This window comes from Tursiops truncatus, chromosome 5 (assembly GCF_011762595.2).
Source record: "Tursiops truncatus isolate mTurTru1 chromosome 5, mTurTru1.mat.Y, whole genome shotgun sequence".
In the NCBI taxonomy this organism is placed as follows: Eukaryota; Metazoa; Chordata; class Mammalia; order Artiodactyla; family Delphinidae; genus Tursiops; species Tursiops truncatus.
The window spans coordinates 58,147,517-58,173,668 of NC_047038.1; the positions used below are offsets into that span (position 1 = coordinate 58,147,517).

At 36.1% G+C, this 26,152-nt stretch overlaps 1 long non-coding RNA gene across 1 annotated transcript in view; it reads right to left on the reverse strand.

Annotated features, from left to right (window-relative positions):
- The window catches only part of LOC141278685 (uncharacterized), a 96,149-nt gene extending 79,322 nt beyond the window's left edge, over window positions 1–16,827 (reverse strand). Inside the window, exons 1-2 of the long non-coding RNA XR_012331724.1 lie at window positions 16,770–16,827; window positions 14,986–15,081 (exon numbers count right to left, since the gene is read on the reverse strand). This is a non-coding gene — a long non-coding RNA (uncharacterized lncRNA). The remainder of the gene's footprint in view (window positions 1–14,985; window positions 15,082–16,769) is intronic.
- Window positions 16,828–26,152: the final 9,325 nt, after the last annotated feature.

Here is a 26,152-nt window from a genome sequence, read left to right on the forward strand (position 1 = left end):
GCCTGCCAAAATGTCAGTTAGGCCAATATACACCTAGCTTTGCCATACAATATATGGCTCAATTTATTTTATAAAATAATATTTACTGAGTGTTTTTATATGATCCAGTTACTCTACCTTATAAATAAAACAAAATCTCTCTGAAACGAGCTTAGAGTTCTGTATGAAAGATGTGTGGTAGTTTTTATTAATAGTCTCAATTTTTTATTCTTTCTGTTAGCTATACCTTTCACAACATGAATTCTCCTTTGCCATGTGGTGTGCTTTGGTCAATGTGAGGTTAGCACATATGACAAAAGCAGAGGTTTAAAGTGTCCCCATGTGCTGCACTAATGAGAAGTACACACCAGTGAATCCTGCCTGTTCAAGAAAACTGGAAGACACGTGAAGTATATCCAGACTCAAACTACAGCTTGGAGCCAAGTCCAAGCTAATCCTAGATTGTCTGACTCCTAGTCCATGAGTCAATCATCAGACCCATGAATTAGAATAACAATTGTTGCTTTAAGCCATTGAGTTTTGTTGTGATTTGTTACTGGCATTACTGTTGTAATAGTTGGCTGATACAATAAAGAAATGTTAAACTGTGAGTTATTAAGTGCTATGACAAATATGCGTGGATAGTCTGGAGCAAATAGGAGAGATTTCCAACTCTTTCTGATAAACTTATAGGCTTGAGAACAGAGGCAGCTTCTAACCTATGTTTTAAAGGTGAAACCACTCTGCAAATTATGTAAATGAGGAGCATTTTGAACAGAAATAATAGCATGCAAAAAGTTATAAAAGGTGTGAAAATGCATACAAAATTCAGAGAACATCAATATTTCTATACATCTAAAAGAGATTATGCAGAATAAAGTGATATAAAATTAAACAAAAAACATAGTCAAAATTTATATTATTTACTAAATTCTAAATACTTTACAAATATTCATTCATGCATTTATCAAATATGTATTGAGTATTTATTCCATGATAAACATGTTTTTAGGGAATACAGTGGTGAATGAAGTCAATAGAAAGGGAGTAGATCCAAAAAAAAAAAAAAAGACAAATCAATAAATAACTTAAGCTTATGATAAATGCTAATAAAACTGAGAAAGACTGGTTTTTGATCATATACTCCTGCAAAAAATAATAGTCTAAAACACAGTGGCTTAAAACAAAACTATGTTATCATTTCTTATGATTCTGTTGTTTGACTGGGCTTAGCTGGACAGTTCTGATGCATATGATATTAGCTGGAGTCGTAGTCATCTGGGAGGTTTGATAGGGTGAGAGGTCCAAGATAGCTAATTCATCACTTTGTTGCCTTGGTAAAAACAGCTGAAAGATTGATATTATCTGGCCTACTGGGGCCACTGGGCCTTTCTCTCTTTCCATGTAGTCTCAGAGTCTTCCCTATTCTACATATCTTCTGTACACCATCCCTGCATGAAGTCTCTCTAATAAGGAAAGCAGATTTCTTACATGATGGCTCAAAAACAGAAACTCTCAGGTCTTCTTAAAATATAGCCCCCAAACTGGCACAGTTTACTTCTGCCATATTTTATTGGCTAAAGTGAGACCCAGGGCCAGGCCAGATTCCATGAGAGAGGGGACAACACATGGGCATAAATATTGGAAAGCATGGTTCACTGGAGATTATCTTTGGAGAATAGCTGCCACAGCTGGGGTGAAGAAACTTCCCACTGAGTGATCAGAGAGCACTCCTCTAAGGAGATAGCATCTGACCTGAGAGTTGAGTGAAGGAAGAAGGAGGCAGTTATGTAGCATCCTGAGGGAAGAGCACTTCAGCAAGAGGAAATGCAGTATGAAAACACAGAGATGAAAATTTTGGTGTGTCTGAAGAACAGATAGAAGTTGGAATACCAGAGTGGCTAGTGTCAAAGTGAAGGAGAAGACAAGGGTATAAAAAGAGTTTGGAGAGGTAGTAAGGACTAAAATCATAAAGGACTTTACAGGCCTTGGTAAAAGTTAGGAAAAGTACTATAGAAAGAATGGAAAGTTAATAAAAGGTTTGGTTTTGGATTTTATTTATTAAGTAGAGAGGTGGTACGATTTGAATATTATTTTAAAAAAAAGATCAATCTACCTCTTGTATAGAATAAGACTTCTAACAAGAAGAATGGAAACAGGGAAACAAGTTAGTAGGTAACTGCCATAGTCCAGGAAAATGGTGTTAGTGATCTTGAAAGGGATTAATGAAGATAAAGAGAACTAGAGACTTTCAAGAAATATATTTTGGAAGTAAAGCCAAAAGGACTTGCTGATGGATTGACATTGGAGGAGGGTTTAGAAAAAGAACATGACACTCAACTGGGTTTTTGGCTGGGTGAGTAACGTGTGCTATAAATGATGTGGATAACCCTGGGGAACAGTATTTGACCTTTGGCATCCCAACATTTTCACTCCTTTCTATGGATGGAGAGCATCCTGCCTTGAAAGTCTTGTCCTTATTAGAAGTAGACTGTGCTCAATATTTATTTTCCTGACCTCTGTCACAGTATAGGCATATGCCCTGGGATGGCTTAAACAATGTATGTGTCTCTGATTTATATCTAGTTATTTGAAAAAACTATGCAGTATCCATCATGGAGAACATGTTCAAAGCATCAGCAGTCATATCAAGTTATGGGATGCAATTATTGTAGCAGAAGCATGCGGTGTTTGATATCAAGATAATTGACTCCATAAGTGATGTAGTCTGTCCCTAGCAGGGATAATGCAGATGTTTTCAATAGACCATCCTGCAGCATGATTTTGGACACTGTAGCTGCTTAAACTCTGAGCTGAGCCATGTGCTCTAGAATTTCTATAAAGGGATGAGACATAGAATATGTTAAAACGCACTCATACAAATGGTGGAAGATCAATCCCATGAACATGCCAGGATCTTCAGTAAAGTTTCTGAGAGCTTGGTGATCTTGGTACAGCTTTGTAATATAAACTACAAGGAGAAGGACAACTTGCCACACTTTGTTCTATCTACCACTAAGAAAGAGGCACAATACTTCTTTGATTTTAAAAAGCACCCTCTATCATAAAGCATGTTGTTTCAACCTATTTTCCAGGTGAGCAAAAGCCTTTGAGTTTTGAAAGAAACAAAGAGTGGAAGGAAGGCTTATACATGCTGTAGTGCAAGCAGCTCTACCACTTAGCCTTTATAACCCAGACAATAAAATTATCTGCAGCATTTGAATGCTTGTGGAGATGGTGACAAGTCCCATTAGGATAACATGAGAATTCTCTAAGATTTTTATCTTCTTTCAATTCTTACTAATGCAGTCATGCAGATAATGAAACCTGGCTCTCAGCAACAGGTAATATACGACATGTGCCGTCCATCCTATACTGAATGCTGTCTAATCCACAAACCCATAAAGTTTAATATCCTTTACCTTTTAAGTGGAAGTTTATATATGAGGTGATCTCAAGCAGTTATTGAAAGCACAGGTCAATAGCAGGAGCAGATGGCTTGTAACCACTGTTGTCTACTTCTCCCATTTGCCAAATTTCTTATATCCTACAGCTTCAAACAGATGTCCCTGTGACTATTTGAAATGAAAAAAAAAGCCTTACAGTTGCTACTCTATAATATGTTTTTACTTAAGCGAGGCAGAACTCTACAGAACTCTTTTATATCTCAAGTGGAGAAAATAAATGTCCCCAGTGTGCTGAACTTCTGGAAGTACATCAAGATATACCCTCTGCTTGGAATGCTAGATGGCTTGAGGTAAGGAAATACATAGATACTTGAACAATGGCTAAGATATGGCTAGAGAGTCAGACACATGAAAGGAGCAGTATTAGGAAATTACTAGTAAAGAGGTTAGGGGAAGAGCAATACAACATAATATTACTCAACCATAAAAGAGAATGAAATCTTGCCATTTCTGATGACATGGATGAAACTAGAGCATGTTATGCTAAGTGAAATAAGTCAGATAGAGAAAGACAAATACTGTATGATTGCACTTATATGTGGAATCTAAAAATGAAAACAAATGAACAAACATAACTAAACAGAAACAGAATCATAGATACAGAGAACAAACAGGTGGTTGTCAGAGGGGAAGGAAGTGGGAAAGACGAGAGAAATAGGTGATTCACAGGGGCACACTTTCCATTACAAAATAAATGAGTCATGGTTATGAAATGTACAGTGTGGGGAATATAGTCAATAATTATGCAATATCTTTACGTAGTGACAGGTGGTAACTAGACTTACCATGGTGATCATTTTGAAATATATAGAAATATAGAATCACTATGCTCTTTGTGTACCAGGAACTAACATAGTGCTGTAGGTCAAATATACTTCCAAAACAAACAAACAAAAAAAACTAACAAACAAATACACTCATCAAAAACAGATCAGATTTTTAGTTACCAGAGGTGGCGGCTGCAGGGAGGAGAAATTGGATGAAGGTTGTCAGAAGGTACAAACTTCCAGTTATAAAATAAATAGGTACTAGGGATGTACTGTACAACATGATAAACATAATTAACACTGCTGAAAGTTACATAGAAAAGTTGTCAAGAGAGTAAGTTCTAAGAGTTCTCATCACCAGGAAAAAATATTTATTTTCTGCTTCTTTAATTTTGTGTCTATATGAGATGATGGATGATCACTAAACGTATTGTGATAATCATTTCATGATGTTTGTAAGTCAAATCATTATGCTGTACACCTTAAACTTATACAGTGCTGTATGTCAATTATATCTCAATAAAACTGTAAGGAGAAGAAAAAAGAATGGATTCTGGGGCCAAACAGCCTGGGTTCAGATCATAGTTCTACCTCCTAAATATTTTATCTTTGCCAAGTTTCTTCTGCTTCAATGCTTCTATATCCAAAATGGGGATAAAAATTATACCTAAATTATGGGAGTGTTAATAAGACTAAAATACCTGTAACCTTCTCAAGAAATGTCTATCTTATTATCTATTTACATTAATAATTAATTTAAATAAATGCATTAAAGTGTCTTTAAGAGAGGAAAATAATATTGATATTATAAAATTTTATCTTACATCCTGAAAAGTCAACTATTCCTGCTAAAACATTTTTACTAGCATAACTTTAATCACTTAATTTAGCTAGAGAAAGAGAATATATGCATTAGCTCTCAGTTTGTGGTGGAGGAAATGTCTCTGTGAGCAGAGCTGTCCCAACAGTAGTTAGGGTTAACTCTCTTACTCTTTCTACTGCCAATAAAAAAGACAAACAGAAAAATCCCATCTGTCCATGTGACAAGTCCAAAATCAGACACCTGCGTGGCAAATATGCATAGCAATGAGTATCACTGATGCTCTATATTTAGTATAAACCATATGCTCAATGATTTACTTAAATTGAATTGGGAGGATGATCCATTATAGAAAAAGTCCACAGAGCAATTAAGGAGCAACATGTTTTGCTGCTCTCATCTCATCTTTTCTCCTTTAGTCCCAGATGTTATGAGCACTACAGAGACGTTAGTCAGTTTGTTAATTTATTGTTAGATTGTTAAGGGTTTATGAAGATTTTGACCCATTTTGCTACATTCATTTTAGCAGAAAGATTAATTTAATTATAACTGTCTTGGGGACAAAAGGAACACAGTAGGATATCATATGTTATATTTGAATGGTTAGTGCTTTCACCAGACACTCGAAGCATTTGTGCATTCCTAATCTTTGAGTGTGTGATTTGCCTAGAGAACAGAAGAAACAAAGGGAGCTGGCAGGTATGTATATTTCCTAAGTGACGTTACGTGGTTCCTCAACCCTTATATCTCTAAAGAAAAGTCCATAAATTTCCTAGAATTCCAATAGCTCTAGTATTTTATTCAAGGGTTTTTAATCTGTATTTTATACCTATGTTTTAAAAGTTGTCACTTAGTATTTAGAAATTTAAAAATAATTAATAAAATTCTAGCCCAGGCCATTAGTAGAGTTCTTCAAACAAAATGTGGTTCACTTTTTCAAGTTGATTTAAAGGAAAACTCATGGTGTAGGTTTTGCCCTAATTTAGCCCAATGCAAACATATGTTAATCCAGTGATGTTGCTTAGACATGGACTCCTTGAGTCAAGGTTTCCTCATCTATTAATGGGGATACTCGAGGTCCACAGTAGTGGACAGGGTTATTGTACAGATTAAACAAAATAATATGTATAAAAGTAAAGTGTTTTCAATATGATATGGGCAGTACTGTATTGAGATTACTATTTTTTCATATTTCTTCGTGTCATTTCTCCAGCTATACTCCACTTTCTACAAGGAGAGAGAATATTCTATGGAAACTAATATGGTACTAATACAGATGCTTCTAATAAAATTTGGGACGTAGAAAGCACTCATTAAATACATCTTGAATTGCATTGACTTCTACTTACTTAAATACTCTATGTAAATGAAAGTTGCCAGGTACAAAATACAAAACTTAAAGAAAATAATGATCAAATAATTCAAATAGGGCTTCCCTGGTGGTGCAGTGGTTGAGAGTCCACCTGCCGATGCAGGGGACACGGGTTCGTGCCCTGGTCCGGGAAGATCCCACATGCTGTGGAGCGGCTAGGCCCGTGAGCCATGGCCGCTGAACCTGCGTGTCTGGAGCCTGTGTTCCACAACGGGAGAGGCCACAACAGCGAGAGGCCCGCGTACCGCAAAAAAAAAAAAAAAAAGTACTCTGTATCTGTGCCGTCCAATTAAAATGTGCCTAATGTGACTGTGAGAAACTGAACTTTTAATGTTATTCCATTTTAATAATTTCAGTTTAAATAGCTGCGTATGGCTAGTGGTTACCACGTTAGCACAAATCTAGGATATCTTTCTCTAATGGAGCCTGTTAGATATTGTATGAAGATCTTCAACATTAAATAAAATGGGATTTTTAAAAAAATGGCATGAAGTACAATGAGAGGGGTTAAATTCTAGAGAAACTGGCATTTGAGTTGGGCCCTGGAGAACAGGATAGAATTTCAAAAGAGAGAAATGGGAGAGATTATAGACAGAGGCTATGACATACTAGAAAAATGCAGTGAAGTACAAGTTGCGGAAATTGCCCAAACTGGTTTGTGTGCAAAACATATGTTGTGAAATTGTGGAAAATAAGGATGGAAACTTTGCTGCATCCAGAATATGAAAGGCTAAATTTTGGGTTTTATTCTCTATTCTTTAAAAAATCACGAATATCTCAGGTAAAGTAATGATGGAATTGGAAAGACGGTTAATTGCACAGGATGCATTAAGTAAAGGAAGGAAACAAGAAACAAGCCCGGAGACCCAGTGAAATGTAATTTGGGGGCTATAAGAGTTCTCATTTAGCCATGGTTCAGTTAAATTTTATTATTTGAATACCTGTTATAAATCCAACATTTGCTTGTACACTAATTATCAACATTTACAAAAGTGCTGTCTACTTTAGCCAGTTTTTAGATCTCCCATTCGCTGCTCTAAGTTAAAATCTCCAAGTGTAGGGCCCAGGAATCTATAAAATATTCAGCAAGTTCAGTGGTGATTGTTTAGGGCACATTTTAGAACCATTGGGCAAATGATAAATAATAAGAACTTGACTTAGATGGGTCATGTATATAGTTAAGTAAATATAAATATGTAGTGATTTGGCTGCAATATTTGCTGACCTATGACTTGGATTGATTTTGACTTACACTGACTTTCACTTCTCTATTTCTCTGTACCATCCTCATAAGATTAATGAGTTCTAAGAACCTGCTACGTGAGCTTTTAAACCTATAGGGTCACACAAAGTGACATGTCAGATTAAGTCAATGAGCTCTACAATTTAGCCCAGAATCACTTTCACCTGAAGTAATAAGAGACTTTAAGAAAGGGAATTGGGCGTTAAACTGTTTAAATGATCACATCAGTGTGGTACATTACTATGTGGTCGGATATATCCCAAATGTGTATTCCCGGTAAGTTCACATTCCCCATTTTGCAGTATTAGGAGTCATTATCCTATGCTCCTCTTGTTGTTGGGATTGTCCTTCTTATTAGGAGAGGACTCTATGTGGAATACTTTTCTATACCAATTTCTTTGAGAGAAGGGGCCTAGAACGGTAACATGAATGCATGTCCAGGCCTTTATGATTATATTATTAGTTAAGAATATGTAATAAAAAGAAGTTCCTGTATTCCTTATATACAAGGTATTTCTTGTGTAACTTGCACCCTGTTAGCTAGTAAAGCATTTCTAACAAAGAGGAATCTTTTCTTGAATTTATATCCCTTGCAGCCTGTTTAGACTCCAATTGACTAGGGCATGCAGTTCAACTCAGAAAGGAAAAAGGAGTGGGGAAAAATTCTACATGTGATGCTGATGGAGACAAGGTCCATTACCCCATAGGCATTTATTTTGACTATAATTATATTTAAGATGCTACAATCACAATGCTGTTACACTAAGCCTGAAAGTTGCAGCGATTCCAATGGTGTGTCAATGACAGCAGTAATCAGAATGAAAGGAGTCACTTCTTTCTTCTCAGCACACTGAAATGACTCGTGCTGTTCACAGTCTTCATTGTGAAGGTAAGTGATTGAATTGTGAAACATGGACATTTTCCTAACTTCATTTTACCAGCGATAAATTCTATTTCCTGCATGTTGAAGTAACTTCTGTTCATATACTACTTTTGATATGTGAAATGAGAGTAATGGACACACTTTATAAAAACGAATGTACATTCCCACTTGGCTTACAGAATTCTGTTCCTCCTACCTGCTGCAATTGATGAAAATATCAGCATTCATCGGGGAATTCTAAGCACTGTAAATTTCTCTGGCCCCATGGTGTGTTAAAGATTTTTCTCCCCGAATGGACTTGAGGATATGGGGAGGGGGAAGGGTAAGCTGTGACAAAGTGAGAGAGTGGCAAACGTAAAATAGCTAGTGGGAAGCAGCCACACAGCACAGGGAGATCAGCTCTGTGCTTTGTGACCACATAGAGGGGTGGGATAGGGAGGGTGGGAGGGAGGGAGACGCAAGAGGGAAGAGATATGGGAAATATGTATATGTATAACTGATTCACTTTGTTATAAAGCAGAAACTAACACACCATTGTAAAGCAATTATACTCCAATAAAGATGTAAAAAAAAAAAAAAGAAAAAGAAATGTAAAACAGTATAGAAATGGAGGTTTTGAGGTCAGATTATCTGGGTTCTTATTTCAGCTACCCCATATCTCCTAATCTAAGCTTCAGTTTCCTCATCTGTTTAATGTGCATAGTAATAGCATTGCTTCATTATTTTGTTTTAAGGAGGAATGAAGTACATGAAAAATTTCCTGGCATTGAGAAAATACTCAATAAAAGTTAGTTGCCTTTATTTCTATTAAAAAAATAAGATTTTTCTCCCCATAATTTAATTCTGTTTACTATTTGCTGATGCATCATGGAGGCTGAAAAATTGGGAATCTGCAGCCAGAAAATAATACAACAACAAACATTTACATTCCTTACGTTAAATATTTATAAAAATTTAAAGACTGCTAGGAGTTTCTGTTGTGGCCTCTCCCGTTGCCGGAGCACAGTTTCCAGACGCGCAGGCTCAGCGGCCATGGCTCACGGGCCTAGCCACTCCGTGGCATGTGGGATCCTCCCGGACCGGGGCACGAACCCGTGTCCCCTGCATCGGCAGGCGGACTCTCAACCACTGCGCCACCAGGGAAGCCCCTATTTTTAATTATAATCATGAAAGTGAAAACTGTTCAGTTTTCCTCTGAAGAGACTCTTTATTATACACTGAGATAGTGTTTTTTTTTAAATAATGCTAGTCAATTGTTATTATTTCTTAATACAACTCCTGTTACTCTGTGCAACTTTATAGCTCAACTATAATGTTCATTATGAAATAATTCACATTATTATAACAACGAAGTTTTGCAAAAAGGTCCATATAAACCTGGTAAATAATAAAACAGCAAGTTGACTATGTTCTAATGGACTTTTAAATATGAGTTAATAGCGTTCTTTTCCAAGATTTTTTTTTCTTTATGGTTGAAATTGCTGAGCCCTGTGAAATAGAAGAATGCTCTCCTTTCTCCCACATTCTAGCACACTATGCTTTACACACAGTCATTTTTACAGTAGCCATGTTCACACATGTAGCCACCCTCTCATCCGCCCACTTCTTAAAAGCTGGGGCAAAGTTCATGTCTTAAAATGAAGCTGACATTGCACAATAACCCATTCATTTTAAGCTGTATGCGCATGGCCATTTTATAAGAGCAATAGGATAAACTTGGCTTTCACTATAAATAAAACATAATAAGTAAATCTGACATATGAAATGAGTTGTGCACATCTAATCTTGTTGCATAGCAATCAGGCAAACCTGGTAAAAAAAAAACTTAAAATTTATCACACCTGAAATTGCATTTACAAATAAAACTATTTAAAAATATTGTTTCCTACAATATTATAATTAGCAATGAAATATGCAAAATTAACTTTAAACACCATGAAACCTTGAGCCAATTCATTGTGGGTGGCTGTTTTCTAGGTGTCTTCTTTCCAGACCCCTAATGCACCTTACCCCCAAATTGTTGATCCAGTGTCTGCTTTCTGTCTTCACTTAACCCACTTCTTCTAACTTACTAAAATCTAGTGTATGTGAGTTCTGGGGGGCTAAATCCAACAGGAATTCTGTACCCCAAGCCTGCCCAGTAGTGATGAGGCAATCTTGGGAGTACAGCAACAGGGTGTGGTATATCTGGTAAACCTTGCATGAGCATTTAAGGAAGGCAGGTCACCAGGCCATTTTGTACCAGCAGGGAATGATAATGTTGGAGTTCAGAGGCCTTATACTTTATTAAGCAAGGTAGGAAGACGAGCTGTGGTTTCTGGAAAGATTAGAAAACTCAGATAAGTCTCATAAAATGACAAAGAACAGGAGTATATTTTAAAGGCTGATATATGAAAAAGCAGACAAAAAAGTTAGCAAGACGAAGGAGAAAATTTTGGTTCAAAGTTCTCAGGAAAATGTGATAAAATGGGCTTGATGCAAAGGTGGCAAATGTGGGATTTAAATACACTGGAGGAAGGGTAGTCTCTTCATGGACATACCTCTTTGCTAGATACTTTACAAAGTATACCAATGTTTCCAGCTTTTATGTGTCAATGGTTAATGACTAAACATATTTGTAAAATATCTAGAGGTAACCATGTAATGAACAGCACTATTAGTAGTGAGGATTGAAAAGCAAACACCTTTGATCCCTTAAGAAAATTGAAATCATTTTTTTAAAGAAACTTACATGAATTAAAAGACTCAAATTTCCATTAGAGATACATTTCCTCTAGGGAATCCCTAAGCTACTTAGTAAAACAAATGGGGACTTTGGAACACAGAAATGCTACACACATGCTTTAGAAATTCAGGTTCCTATCCAATAACAGTTTGCTTCTCTGAGAAAAAAGTCAGATGAATTAACCAGTCCTACTTATCTGGTGTTGCTTCTGTTGCTGCTTTCAACTGAATATAGTTCATAACTGCTTCAAAAGAAACCGAGGGAAATAGAATATGTCCTTTCTTTTTCAACATATGGACCCTACTCTTGAGTACTGGAATTGCATTTCATATCTGGTTTGGAACTCAGTTCTTGAGAGCTGAACATAATCGTCCTTAATCCTTTTGGCTGCTTACTTATTACTTTGAAGAGTAGGGAGAAATGTGCCTCTATTGAGTTTGCTCTCCAATCTCTGCTTCTTTAAAGAGTGCAGCTGAATAATCTATATTTCAAAGAAAGATGACCTTTACTTGATTTAATGGAATCTCTCTTTCAATATCTGAAATGAGAAAGTGATTAAAACTTTGCTTGATAGGCAAGATGTATTTTAGGAATAGATAAGCATAAAGGTCAGACACTGTCAGAAAGGATTCTGACTTTTTTTAATATTTAAGTACTTCATATGAATCATGGTTTATGCATTAAGAGTATATTTTTTAAGTTTGATTAAAAGTCCTGCATTTTTGTATAATTCAAAATTGGTTTCTGACATAAAGATATTGGGCATGGCAGGTATATTTTTGTTGAGATGTTCATGGATACTGGATCTGTTCTCATAAGATCATATAAAAAGATAATGGTCATTTAACACACTGCTTTGGAGATTTTAAAATTCTGTTTGACATACAATTCAATTATAATTAATTTGAATTTCAATAGCTATGTTTTAGTGCCATCTACAATTTAAGGAATCTCTCTCAACAAATTAATAGGAAAAGAAATATCACATTTATTGAGGTCTTACGAGGTACTAGGTATCTAGGTGCTTTACAAGTATCAGTTAATTTAATATGCACCTACACATTTTGACCCATAGTAGAGGTTTGTTGACAAAATGAATTAGGAGATTTATGAAGCAGGCTGTGTTTTTATTAGCCCCATTTTATAGATGGGAACTCTGTAACATAGAGAAGTTAAACGGTTTGCCCAAGATCATGAGATGAGTAAGTGATGGAGATGGGTTTTGATACAGGTCTTGAGCTACAACCTAAATTCCTAACCATGATGCCCTGCCATGTGTTCTTACTATTAATAATAGCATATAACTTATATTTGTTTAGCATCTTATGTTGTACAAAACACTTTTGCTCACCTTTCCTTTATTCCTAATTACACTGCAGAATATGTATATTTCCTTCTTTTAAAGATTTCCAACCACACTAGTTATCAGTATCTACACTTTATAGGTAAGTTCTTGGGTGATTACCTAAATGGCTATAGCATAAGATGGAATATATATAAAGTGACAGAATAAATATGTAAAGACAAATCCTAGGAGATTTGAAAGAGAGGTTACAGTCTATTCCTGGATCAAGAAATATTTTACTGAGGAAGAGAATTGTGACGACCATTCAAGCAAGATTTTGACTGCTGAAATATCTCACACAGAGAGAATGCCAACAGTAAGACAAGAAGGCAGGTAATTTACAGTAACATTGTAAAACTCTTCCTGGAAGTCAACTTGCACTTACATTCAAAATACCGCCTAGTTTTTCCCTACTTAAGGAACATTGTGAACTGCCCTGACATATTTCCAAGGTTGTTGATGGTGCCCAAAATCTGTGATATCTTTGGCTTCCTTTATCAATCCTTTACACTGCCCCTTGTAAAATGCAGGATATTAAGATAATCCATAGTTAACCAGAAAAGGAGACCTGGTTTAATCCTTTGTCTAATCCTTGGTCTAATGTGTTTTAGTGGTGTGATGTTGGGTAAACTAATTAGCTCCTTTTAATCCATTTTCTCATTTTAAAAATGGAGATAAAAATTGTTAATATTACCTTCTTAAGAGAGTTTTCTGAGACTCAAATAAGAATCTTGTAAATTATAATGGATGTGCATTATCATTATAAAACATATCTATTTCATATAACATATTACCACAATACAAAACATTTCCTCTATTTGACTTTTTTCCTACTCTTTTAAGTGTGTTGTTGTTACTAGAAATAAAATAAGAGCTTATTTCTATGATATATTTTTGATAATATATAATATATGAAGACGATATAAGCTAGTAATCAAGAACAAGACTTAGAGAGTAAGAAAGTCAACAAATATTTTAGATATTTAGGGGAACATTTGAAATTATAGAAAGGTAAATAATTAAAAACAAACAGAACGCCCCCTCCCCCCCCAAAAACCTAACAGTATCTGCTGGAAAGTGAACACAAATTCAAATCAAACACTCTTTCAGGCAGACAGTTCAGAAGAGTGCTATGTTCTCCAGCTGCTGGCCAAGCCTCCCCATCCCATCACCAGGAGGGATCCCTCTTTCACCTCCCCACAACCCACAGTGCTCCAATTTCCCCATCACTCACTGCCTAGACACCCTAAAGGCTGACTCAGTGATGTCCTGTTCAAATCAGTCACCATGAGAAACATTGGATTGCTAGTTTTTTTCCTCAGTTCCTAGATTTTAATCCCTTAGATGGCTATGTACAAATTCTTTTTTGGTGTGTTTCTCTATGCCTCAATAACTCCTGAAGCTTTTCCACTGTATCATCTGGAACACACAGTTATCAGCCAAGTCCCTTGAAGCTTAACAATTTACCTAAAATGGTTACCATTTTCCTCTGCCTTCTTGCTCTAATTTGGGTCTCCCTTTAGGACTTAGCTTCCTATGCAGTCCCCAAACTGTTCACTGGCTGTTTCTTTTCCCATGATTCTCCTAACAGTAAGCTTGATGGTAGGGTAGGTGATCTTCTTGCATCTCATTCCCACTTTCACACCATGTAGCCCCTTCCCTCCCTAAAAATAACCAGTATTGAATCAAGGCATCAAGAGTATATCACATTGAAACTGCTTGCTTCAGTCATTTGCCAACATCAAGGTCAGTCCCAATCATTCCTAGAAGAGTTTAGCTAGTTTGCTGTCACGCTCTCTCATTTACTCTTACCATATTCTTGGCAATGCCAGTGCTCTCATGGATCATTCTTCCAGCACCCTGGTTTCTCAGTTCCTTCTCTTCCCTTGTCTCATCCCCTATCCTGCCTCTCACTTCCTGAGCCAAACTCTAGAACGTCTATCATTACCAATAACTGAAGCCCCTCCACAATCTCAAGTTCAAGTACCCCATTACAACTCCACTGCTTTCATCCAGATAACTCCAAATAGTACCCAGACACCAACAATTTTTGTCTCCCTCTGAGAATTATATTTTAATAATTATTATTCCTCTTCATGGTCTCTCACCCACTTTATACCCTCACATTACTTTTTATCAAAATTAAATTCCTTGCTCTAGCAATGTAAACATCTCCTTATTTTATAACCTCATTAATTTTACTTATTTTTCATTCCTTAGATACTTGTGTAAAACAGTACCCAAGCTTGCTAAATATCTGCTGATCTGGCATCTGTACATGTAACCATGCTAACTAGTCTCACTTTGAATTATTACCACTTTCTCAATTGAGCCCTTAATGCTGCCTGAAACCTACACTACATTTCCCTTATCCATCCACTTACCCATGCTCCTAGACAATTATTTCTCCCGTTTTCTCTGCTGAAATCTTCAAAATTCTGTCTTTTCTTCTTGCACACAGACTATGAACTTGTTTCTGACTTTAACAAGAAAATAAAAGCAGTCATAAGAAAAACAAAATCCATAAGCAAGCTATAATCACCCTTTCTATTTGTTTCCATGCTTCATTTTATTAGTACGGATTTACTTTTTGCTTTCGTCTAAGGCCAACCCATCAACTGATGCATTATATCTCATATTCTCTCACTTAAATCCAGGCCATTATTCCAGCAATACCAGCCTCCCTCTATTGAATCTTTCCTATTTGTATACAATCATACTAATATTTTCCTATATTAAAAGTTTAATAAACAAATCTCCCTTTTGAGTTCATATCAAATGTTACCACTCAAAGTTTCGATGTTTTCTTTTACAGCAGTAATTCTCCAAAAAACAGCAGAGGTCTTCACTTCCTCTGCTGCCTGAAACTCACTCCAGTGAGTTTTGTCTCTAGCAAACCACACTGCTCTGGTCACAATCAACAACAACCATGACCTTGATAAATCATATTGTCAATCTCAACTCTCATCTCACTTGACATAGCCATACAATTAACACAGATGATCTGGACTCCCCTTTGTCATACTATTTCACTTAGCTTCCAGAAAAGAAACATCCCCCTTTTTCTTCCTACCTCTTAACTGCTTCTAATTCTTCCCAGTATCTTTGCAGATTCTGAATAATCTCTCCTACTTTTTAACATTGGAGGACTCAAAGCTCTCAGTTCTGGACTTTTGAGGTGGCTAGCTTCTTGCCTTGGGGAACTGAGAAACTTTGTCATAGGAGCATAAATATTAATGTAACCTCATCTTTGTTGTCACATGCAATTATTTTTATCTATAAAGATGATAAAGTGTTGTATGTTATATGTATGTGGGAGTCAGAGAGGGGATAGTTGAAAAAATTAATTTCTGCTGTTGCAATAGCTCAACATAAATACGGGGAAGGAAAAAACTAAAATTTTTCCTGGGTCAAGTCTTATTAAATAGATAACATGTAGTAAAAAGAGCATGGGGGAAAATTTGGCATACCAAGGTTTGATTCCTGTGTTTGCCAATTACTAGTATGACTTTCCGATTTTATTTTGAGATTTCTCATTAATAAAACTTGGCTAGGAAACAATACTCTAAATTTTTACAAGTGATAAAACCAGAATTTGGCTTCTACCTCTGGTCCTAAGAATTATTATTTTTTCTTCTGATATTCAAAGACAGTCATTCCACTTAGACTCCTGACCAATTCTTTCTCTGTCATCTTTAGACCTTTCTAAATATTTAGTAATATTTAGTTACTCTCTCTTCTCTCTCTTTGACTTCCTAAAATGCTTCATTTCATTACTTGACAGGCTTGCTCAAGTCTCTAGAATCCTAAAATAAAGTCATACTGGACATTCTAGCAGACTGTATATACTAGTGCCTCAATTTCAATAAGCTTTAAAATAATTTATATATTTTCCATTAAACATAGTATCTCTATTAATTTCCATGCCAATGTTCAGCATCGTTATTCAGCCAGTTACCTAGCATAGAAATTTAGAATTGACTCCTTGACTTAATATCTTCCATATCCACCACTTCTAATTAATTGCCAAGTCTTATTTATTGTATCTCCTAATTTCTTCTTAAATCTGTACCCCTCCTTTTCATCTTTATTGTCACAACCATAATTCAAAACTTCATCATCCACTTCTTAGAATATGGTAATGTTGCTTCTAGTTTGATTGACCTACCTCCTTTATTATACCCCTTCAATTCAAGTTCACATAGACACCTCAAGCTGACAGTCTCAGCTCCCTGCATAAAGCAAGTCATTCCTCATTTTGTAGCACTTCTTAAACTTTTCCAACAATATACTCCTAATGGGCAAAGAAGAGTGGCTTGTCATGTACTTTAAAATTTGTGTCCTCTATTTCATGATATCTCTGTTTGTTATAATACAAAAAAAAATTTTTCACATCTTATAATGTGTTTAAGGAAATCTTTCTTTTTTGCAATACATTCTACTTTTCTGCTTGTGTATTTGGATCCTCTACTAGATTAAAAGCTACTTGATGGAAAGAAATTTGTCTGATTCTCTTTGTTTCATCAGTGTGGTGCATATTGTCCAATTCATAGAGAGAATTCAATACATGTTAGTCAAATGAATGAGAAAAAGGTAAAAGGATAATGTTGACCGTTATCTCAAGTTAGAAGTCACATATTCAGAAACTCAGATTGAATCCATATTTATTTCTGCTCTATTTCTGCCTAATAGGAGGGTGGCAATCACTGTGAAATGAATCTCTTCTATTCTGCTTCTTTATTATCTATATTCTTGATTTCTTTGCTTGTGTTCTACACTATTGCTTCTTCCCTTTCAGGTTTTCTCTTTTATCATAACATGTATGCTCTCTTCCTTTCTACGCTACTTTTAGAAATGGCAATTAAAATGATTTGCTGGGGCAAGCATATCTAGTAGTCCCCTGATATATGTTTCAACTACTACTTTAATAATTGAATCCCTAACTTTTGACTGGGCACATGGCCACTGGAAATACAGATGCAGTCCCCAGCTTTCATTAAAAGCTATTTGTGGTAAAATAACTAACTTTTTGGCAGAAATGCTCTGTGGGAATTCCAGGAAGTTGCCCTAAATGGAAGAACCACCATACAGCTATGGGCTCTCTTCAAATTCCATTTACATAAGACAACAATTAAGTTATATCTTGTATTAGTGGACTGTTCTCCTGTAGCTTCTATCTATTGTAGCTGAACACAATCCTAACTAATGCATCTAAAGGAAATTTATCATATTAACAGATGCCACTAGAATTCCTCTCAGAACAGGGACTGCAGTGCTTGGGTTTTGAAAGCAAGTGCCCCTAAAGTCTTGGATTTGGGAAGAACTAATCATAAGAAGAAAGAAAAGGATAGAGGAGAGAGAGAGAAAAAAGAACATGGAAGAGTAGAAACATAGTGGAAACATAATGTGGAAACAACCACAGTGTGGTTGTCTGTCCTAATATCACAAAACTCTTGATGTGCTTAGAATGGAAGGAGGTTTGATTGGGACAGAGCTGAGGCAGTTTGCCTGTAAGCAGGGCAAAGAAGCTTATGGAAAACAAAGTATTGGGAACTTTCTGAAATCAAGGTGACATTTTGAGGATTTTATAAGCCATGAAATTGAGTTTCAGTCAGATATAGCTATACGTGACAGAAGTATTTGGAGCTCATAATCAGTAGTGAACACTCATATTTAATTTTCATGATATAAAAAATACAGAGGCGTTTAAAGTCACAAAACAAAACAAAACAAAACAAAACAAAGACAGTATCAAAATTATTAGTTGGGAAATTCTGAATAGGTCTTAGGGCCACCTGAATCTGAAAGTATCAAGCCTATAGAAAAGTCCTCCCATATAAGAAAGGAGTATTAGGTAGCTGCACAAAAAGAAAGATCTCTATTCACTGGTATAGAATTAATTCCAGGATGTATTAGTATGCTAAAAAAAAAACAAGGTGCAAAAGATTATATACATACGTACGTATGTAAGTGTATATGTACGTTTCAAATATTTTGGGTAAAAAAGAAGGGGAAATAAGAAACTATACACATATCTACTTCTTTCTGCAAAGGAAACACAGGTTATGCAATTTAACTGGCATCCTTCTTAAGTGATGCTATATCACTTAATGTGGATGCCTGGGCATCAAAATGAATGCCTATGAGGTTCCTTTGCAAATTATTGTTGATGTTAATTTTGTTCTTCATCTAATGACCCACTCCTGCTGATTAAGCCTTTATTAATGATTCTTGATTGAATTAAATTTTATATGTCTGCTGTAAAAGATTATTATGTAACTTTATTATTTCTTCTCTATTTATTGATATTCTACTGAATTTCCTTATTATTTATTTATTATTACTTCATTTTGAAAATGTGTATGCCTATATGCAAGTATTTATTTTCAATGTGAACTTATAGATTCTTACTTTATTCAATGAGATAAAATCAATAAATGTCTTATTTATTTATTTATTTTTGCGGTACGTGGGCCTCTCGCTGTTGTGGCCTCTCCCATTCCGGAGCACAGGCTCCACACGTGCAGGCTCAGTGGCCATGGCTCACGGACCCAGCCGCTCTGCGGCACGTGGGATCCTCCAGAACCGGGGCACGAACCCGCGTCCCCTGCATCGGCAGGCAGACTCGCAACCACTGCACCACCAGGGAAGCCCTGTATATTTTGGTGCTCAAATTGTACCTATTTGGCTAGCTGGAACACCTTTCAGCTGGCTGCTCTATCCTTTTGATACACCCCCATCAATGATTATTTTTAATCATTTTCATATTACCTGGCACAGCAAGTTATTTCTGGGTCATTTTGTAGCTTTTCCATCCCAGACCTGGAATCAGTCATTTCTCTTGGTTTCTGATAAATTTCTTCCTAACAAGTTACTCCAAAACTTAGTGGCTTAAAGCAATACTAAACATGTATTCTCTTTCACAGTTTCTATGGGTCAGAAATTCAGGAGTGCTTGGCTATGTGTTTCTGGCTTGGGTTTCTTGTGAGGTTTCTTAGGTGTCCACTTGGCCTGCAGTAATCTGATAGGTGAAGAGTGACACTTCTCTGAGTGTACCTTTTTGTATAATTTTGGCTATCTGAGTCAACTTTTAATATTGTACGTAGTCTTAAAATTTAACTTAAATTAACAAGATGGAAAAGAAATAGTAAATGCGAAAAAAGGAACAAATGAATCAACTGGATTTCAAATAAATAAACCACATTGAAAATGGAGATTTTTGAAAGGAAAGAAAAGGTTCTATTAACTTTTTTTTTTTTTTTTTAGCTTTAAGAGTTTGTTCTTTTTTAAATTGGGGTATAGTTGCTTTACTATGTTGTGTTAGTTTCTACTGTACAACAAATTGAATCAACTATATGTATACATATATCCCTTCCCTCTTGGACCTCCCTCCCACCCACACCCCCCAACCCAGCCATCTAGGTCACCCCAGAGCACCGGGCTGAGCTCCCTGAGCTATACAGCAGGCTCCCACTAACTATTTGTTTTACACATGGCAGTGCACATACATCAGTCCCAATCTCCTAATTTATCCCACCCCTCCCCACCCCTCACGTCCATTCCTGATGTCTGCATCTCTATTCCTGCCCTGCAAATAGGTTCATCTGTACCATTTTTCTAGATTCCACATAACTGCATTAATATATGATATTTGTTTTTCTCTTTCTGACTTACTTCACTCTGTATGACAGATTCTAGGTCCACCCACGTCTCTACAAATGACCCAATTTTGTTCCTTTTTATGGCTGAGTAATATTCCACTGTATATATGTACCATATCTTAACTTTTAAATAAATTACTTTGACTAACATTCTTATTCTAAAGAATATTTCAACGACTTTAAAAATCCTTCAACTTTTCTCAGTAAGCATGTGAATAGAAACTCTGAAACAATTTTACATTTATTGAAGGACTTTTAAGTGAGTAAATTTATATTGAAATTCATTATTTCATTATTTCAAATATTTGTATATACACACATACTCACATACACGCACATATACACCCTATATGTTCTGGCTCTGTTCACTGAAAAGCCCAGGAGCAATGATGTATCAGTACAAATGAGTACATCTAATGTCACTGATTCTTGATTCCTGTTGTAATCAGCTTCTAAGATTTAACCCAATGACACTTACCTCCTCCTACAGTTACCCTATGCGGTTCACTCTCACACTGAATCAGGGCTTTAATGACCAAGAGACACCAGATGTGATAGTGTGTGATTTCCAAGGCTAGGTCATAAAAGATATTAATACTTTTATCTCGTTTCCTTGCATCTATCACTCTGGAGGAAGCCAGCCACATTATTATGAGAACACTCCAGCCAACTTAGCGAGACGCCCACACTGGAGAGCACGCTAAGGTCTCTGTCAAACAACCAGTAGCAACATGCCAACCACATGAGTGGTCCATGTGGCTCCTTCAGCCCCCAGTCAAAACTTCAGGCCACTGCAGGCCCAGTGGACAGCTAACAGAAAACTCATGAGAAGCCCTAGCCAGAAACACCCAGCCTGAATCCTTTACCCAGAGAAGCTGTGCGAGATAACAAATGTTTAATATTGTTTTAAGCCACTGAATGTTGAGGAGACTAGTTAGGCAACAATTGAGCACTAATAACAGTTTCTAAATACCATTACTTACTAAAAGAAATGGCAAACCCTTGGTAAAATGACTGATTCTAGGTCTGAGACAGGGAAGTTTGATGATGAGACTGAAACATCTTGCTTTGCCAGAAAATAAAGAAGTGCTTAAAGATGATGACGGGGTTGTGGAAAAAAGCTAGAGGAGTCAGCTGGCAGTGTTCCAAATAAGCCCAACGGGTGCAAATTACCATCCAAGGGCAGAAATTTACTAACGGTCTTACTGAATAAGGTGAGAGTCTGTGAGCCTACATTGAAAATAATCACATGCATGTCTGTATCTCTGTGCGCATAAATATATAACTAAAGAATAAATAACCTGTGAAGAAGGGAAATTCTTCATTTCAGTATAGTATCAACTAATAAATAGAGAAGAGATTGTATAGTTAAATAATTACCTTTACAGCTAACACCATACAAATTGACTCTGGAAAGAATCAGCAGTACATGCTTAATCAGTAGGAGGAGGGAATTTGATGGGGAACAAGGTATTTACATATTCTTATAGGATAGGACCTCTTCTCAAATTAATTATTAGTTACAAAAGGAAAAATAGTAATTATGAAGTGGATAAAATGGACAACATTTTATCCAAGTGAGCAAAATTAACATCACCAATAAATTGCCAAGGAACATCCTAGGCCTCCATCGTGATGTCCTGAGAAGGACACAGAATTACGTTAAGAATTGTGCCAGCCAAAAATGCATAACCTGAATCTAATCATGAGGAAACAGCAGGCAAATCCAAACTGAGAGATAGTCTATAAAATAACTGGCTTGCATTCTTCAAGGAATCTCAATGTCAAGAAAGTCAAAGAAAGGCTGAAGAACTGTCCCAGATGAAAGAAAACTAAAGAGACAAGCAAACTTTATTCATTACACGACCTGGATGAGATCCTGCACTGAAAACAATCTTGCACAGGACATTATTGGCACGATTGAATAAATTGGAGTGTGGATTGTAGGTTAGAATAAAGTATTGTATTACTGTTAAATTTCACAAATTTATTAATTTTAAGGAGGCTATTTAAGATAATAGCCATATTCTTAGTAAATGAAAATTGAAATGTTAAAAGAATTAAAGGTAATGATGCCTGAAACCTACTCTTATACGTTAAAAAATGCATACAACAAACAGACACAGACACACACCCACACAGATACGGGATATATTGAGAGAGAGACAGAAACAGAGAGACAGAGACAGAGAAATCGCAGAGGAAATGAGCTAATAATTGGTAAAATTGCACAAGGGAGATTTTATTCTTGTAACCTATCCAAAGCTTGAAGTTATAATTCTTAGGGAAATTTTCATTCCTTTAACATTTTATTTCAAATTAGTGCCTTTTGTGAGAGCAGAGAAAATGGTGAAAATTTAAGATATGAAGGGTAATTCAATTTTTGGTGGTCAGAAGGAAGAAAGAGGAGTCGACTTCTGTATAAGGACAACAAATGACAATTTTTATTAAGCAAAGACAAAATCATGGGCATGCTTGGGGCAGGAAGAAGGAGCGGACAAGCTATAATAAAGAATTTCATCCTGGAGTACAAAGGATTAGAAGAGGGATTCAGGATTTATCTAGGCAATGATAAGCAAGTTATAACTTTGTTCTTGTTTGTATCAATTTTGATTTTCTGCTACACTTGGAAATTTTTGTAGTGCTATGAATTCTGCCTAATCATATATGGAAAAGTAATATTGTATTTTTCTAATTGGATCTAATTATGTAACTTTCAATTTCAATTTTTAAATCCAATTCAGAATTTCTCAGTAAATTGAAGTTTTTCCCTTTTCCCCTGTTCTTTTTTTCCCTTGATGTGATCTAAATAAATAGGAGTGAGGTATGGGGTGACCTAAATAAGGGTGAGGGTATGAAAGGAATGACATAGGCAAAATTAAGAAGGTAAGTCAGATTTTCTTTCTTTATAAATCTTTGGTTTAGAGCAGCATCTTTTCTCATCTCTTCAGGCTTTATTCCCACATCCCCCACTGCTGAGCTGCCACTGTCTTCCTCATTCCCCCAAACATTCATGACATTGACATTTCTTTATGAACACAAGCCAGTTATTTTGTAGGCTACTAGGCCACTGAAGTGACTCTTCTTCATCAGATATAAGGCCTCTCCAGTTCCACTGGCCCACTCTTAGCTTTCTTTAATTTTTTTAAAGATATGGGACATTTTATAATAATTTGTTGTACCGTACAGAGTCATCAGAGGTTGGGGAAATGAGTATATCTGACACTTTTTGAACAAACACATTTGTCCTCAATTGTAACTCTTCTTTGTTGATGCCCTAGGGGAAAGTGGAAGCCTTCATCTATGACACCACTGTCCGCTTTATTTCCTCTTTTATGTGATCTTTGCAGGGATCTGCCTAGATTATTTCTTTTTCTTGGAAAACAGGCTCTTATATAATCAACATATACCTCCCACACCCCCAGCACCAAGACACGCGCACATGCTCACATGTGCAAACTTTTTTTTTTTAAAGCATAAACTATGCTCTGAATCCACCAAACTCTTAACCTGTGGATTAAACAAACAAATCAGTTTCTTTCTAAAAATCTTACCTCTTGAAAATCTCAGATCACCTGACTTATTAGATTTGTTGCTGCTTAAGATACTCAGTGACTTCTTTTTTCCTCTGGTTATTTTGTGTGCTTTCTTTCCTAGAGAAAATAAAACGTTTTAGGCATGGCAGCCATTGATCCAGTGAAGAGTAGGAAAGAAAGTATTAGAAATAGCAACAGCAGAATGACTTTAATGTTGCCAGAGTTTTATCCCATTTTTCAATTTATAATGTAGTTAATGTTTAATCCATCAATGTATTTATACACCCCTACTTTGTGCCAGGCAATATATAAGGCACATTTCGATGGCTAAACCGTAGTTTCTGTCCCTTGGTATCCATGATAAATACAGAGGGAAAGTATGTTCATAGGAGTTCAAAGGATGGACCTTAAACTCGTCTCAGTTGGGGTGCAGCTTAGGAGTGACTTCTAGAGGAATTCTGATACTCTGGACTTCAGACAAGACTGTGCCAGAGCAGCCACTGCCCCCTAAGCAGGGCTTGTGCATTCTGGAAGTTTCTTATAATCTGTAAGATATATGGCTTCAGAGTTTGTTTCATCAACCTACCTCTGACCACTACTGAACAGCAGTGATAGAAACACAGACACTAGATATACAATCCTTTACTATAACTGGTCTGGCAACATTGAAACAATATTCATCATAGCACAACTCTACTAAGCTGCACATGTGCAGGAAATAGAAGACAGCAGGACACCCAACTGCTGCTGTAAAGTGAGCTGAAATGGGGGTAATCACAAGCAGAGAGGGCAGCAGAAACATGTTAAGGATTCATAGAAGCACAGCCTCAAGCAATGTAGCATAACTGCATATATGAGAAGGAGCATGTTGCTAAAGGAATGAAAGAAGAAACTTGCTCTTAAAAACTTATCTCTGATGAAACAAGACAGTGTCATGCACCTATATGCAGCTCTGTTAATTTTTGGTTTTAAATAACAAAGATTAGTATGCAGGTCAAACACTGTTAGAAAGTGTGCGTTTATCTAGTGTATTTGAGTTGTATTATAGTCATTTTTACTTATTATTTTCCTAGTTAAATTAACAATTTTTTGCATAATAGATCAAGAACAATTCTATTAATTTCTTAAAAGACATAGACAGTTAATTTGGAGGGGCAGATGGTATATTTTTTCCTCTCTGTCTCTTGATCTTGAAGTGTTATATATTCATACAACAAAAATCAGGAAAAGAAACTAAAAAAGGAAAGAATGGAGGTGAGAGATTACTTTTGCTTATACACTGTCCCAGCATAACACAAAGGAATAAACCTGCTTTATGAAGGTAGCTTATAGAAATCATTCTCATTATTTCAAGCATGTATACTTTTTCATTCAATGCATTCAAGTATTTATCCAGTATTGTATGCATACACCATGCTACTCACACCTGGAGACAAGGGATGCAGACAGAGGCTATTGCCATGCATGATAGGAGCTTTTACTTTTCCTTCCAGATTTTAGCTATAGGTAGGTAAAGGGAGTAAACTTATTTCCATGCAGGGAGTGTTACTCCATATAACAAGAAGTACTTAGCTCTCAAAGACTCAAATTCTGGCAAACATCCATTGAACCTTAGAACAACTTCCAGAATTACAATGACTTTAGATACAGAATCAACAGTACATCATTATGATGAAAGTATCTTTTTTTCCCTCTTGCCTGTAGAAAATTTTGTGGCAAAGGTGAGCTAAAAGGTTGGAAATTAAAGAAAATGTAAGGGAATTAAACAGCTAGTAAATAATTAGAAGGGATAATTTAATTTAAAAGGATTACGAAAGCACACAGAGGCTTTTCAAGGTCAATTTTTTAGATAGTTCAATTTCAGTGTATTTTTTTGAGCTGACTCGATTGAGGTCATTTAAAATTTTGCAAGATGGCTTTCTTTATTCTCGAAGGCATTAATGAGGTACAGTTTAATTGAACTACCTGGAAAGCGAGTGAATTTGATATAAAGGTACATAGACAATTACTCAGTTTATGCTAGTTGAATGCCATTCACTTCAGTGATGATTTTATGCACATTCCATGTTCCTTATTAGCTGTGCAGTTACTGCCTCAGTGGAAACATTTACCAATTTCTATCGAAGACTGGAATTACTGAAGAAGAGAAGGCAAAAGTGAAGGGGTGGTTTCCTCCTATCTGACTGTAACACTAGGAGTTTTATTTACAGTAGCTTTGAATTAGCTGCAAAGCATACACTTCCACATTCTTTTTAATAAAAGGGATTATTTTCATTTCCTAATAAAAGTTCCCTCCATCTCAGTACAGGGTAAACTTCTCAGATTCTGCAAAGATCAAAGGTCGAGACTATAAA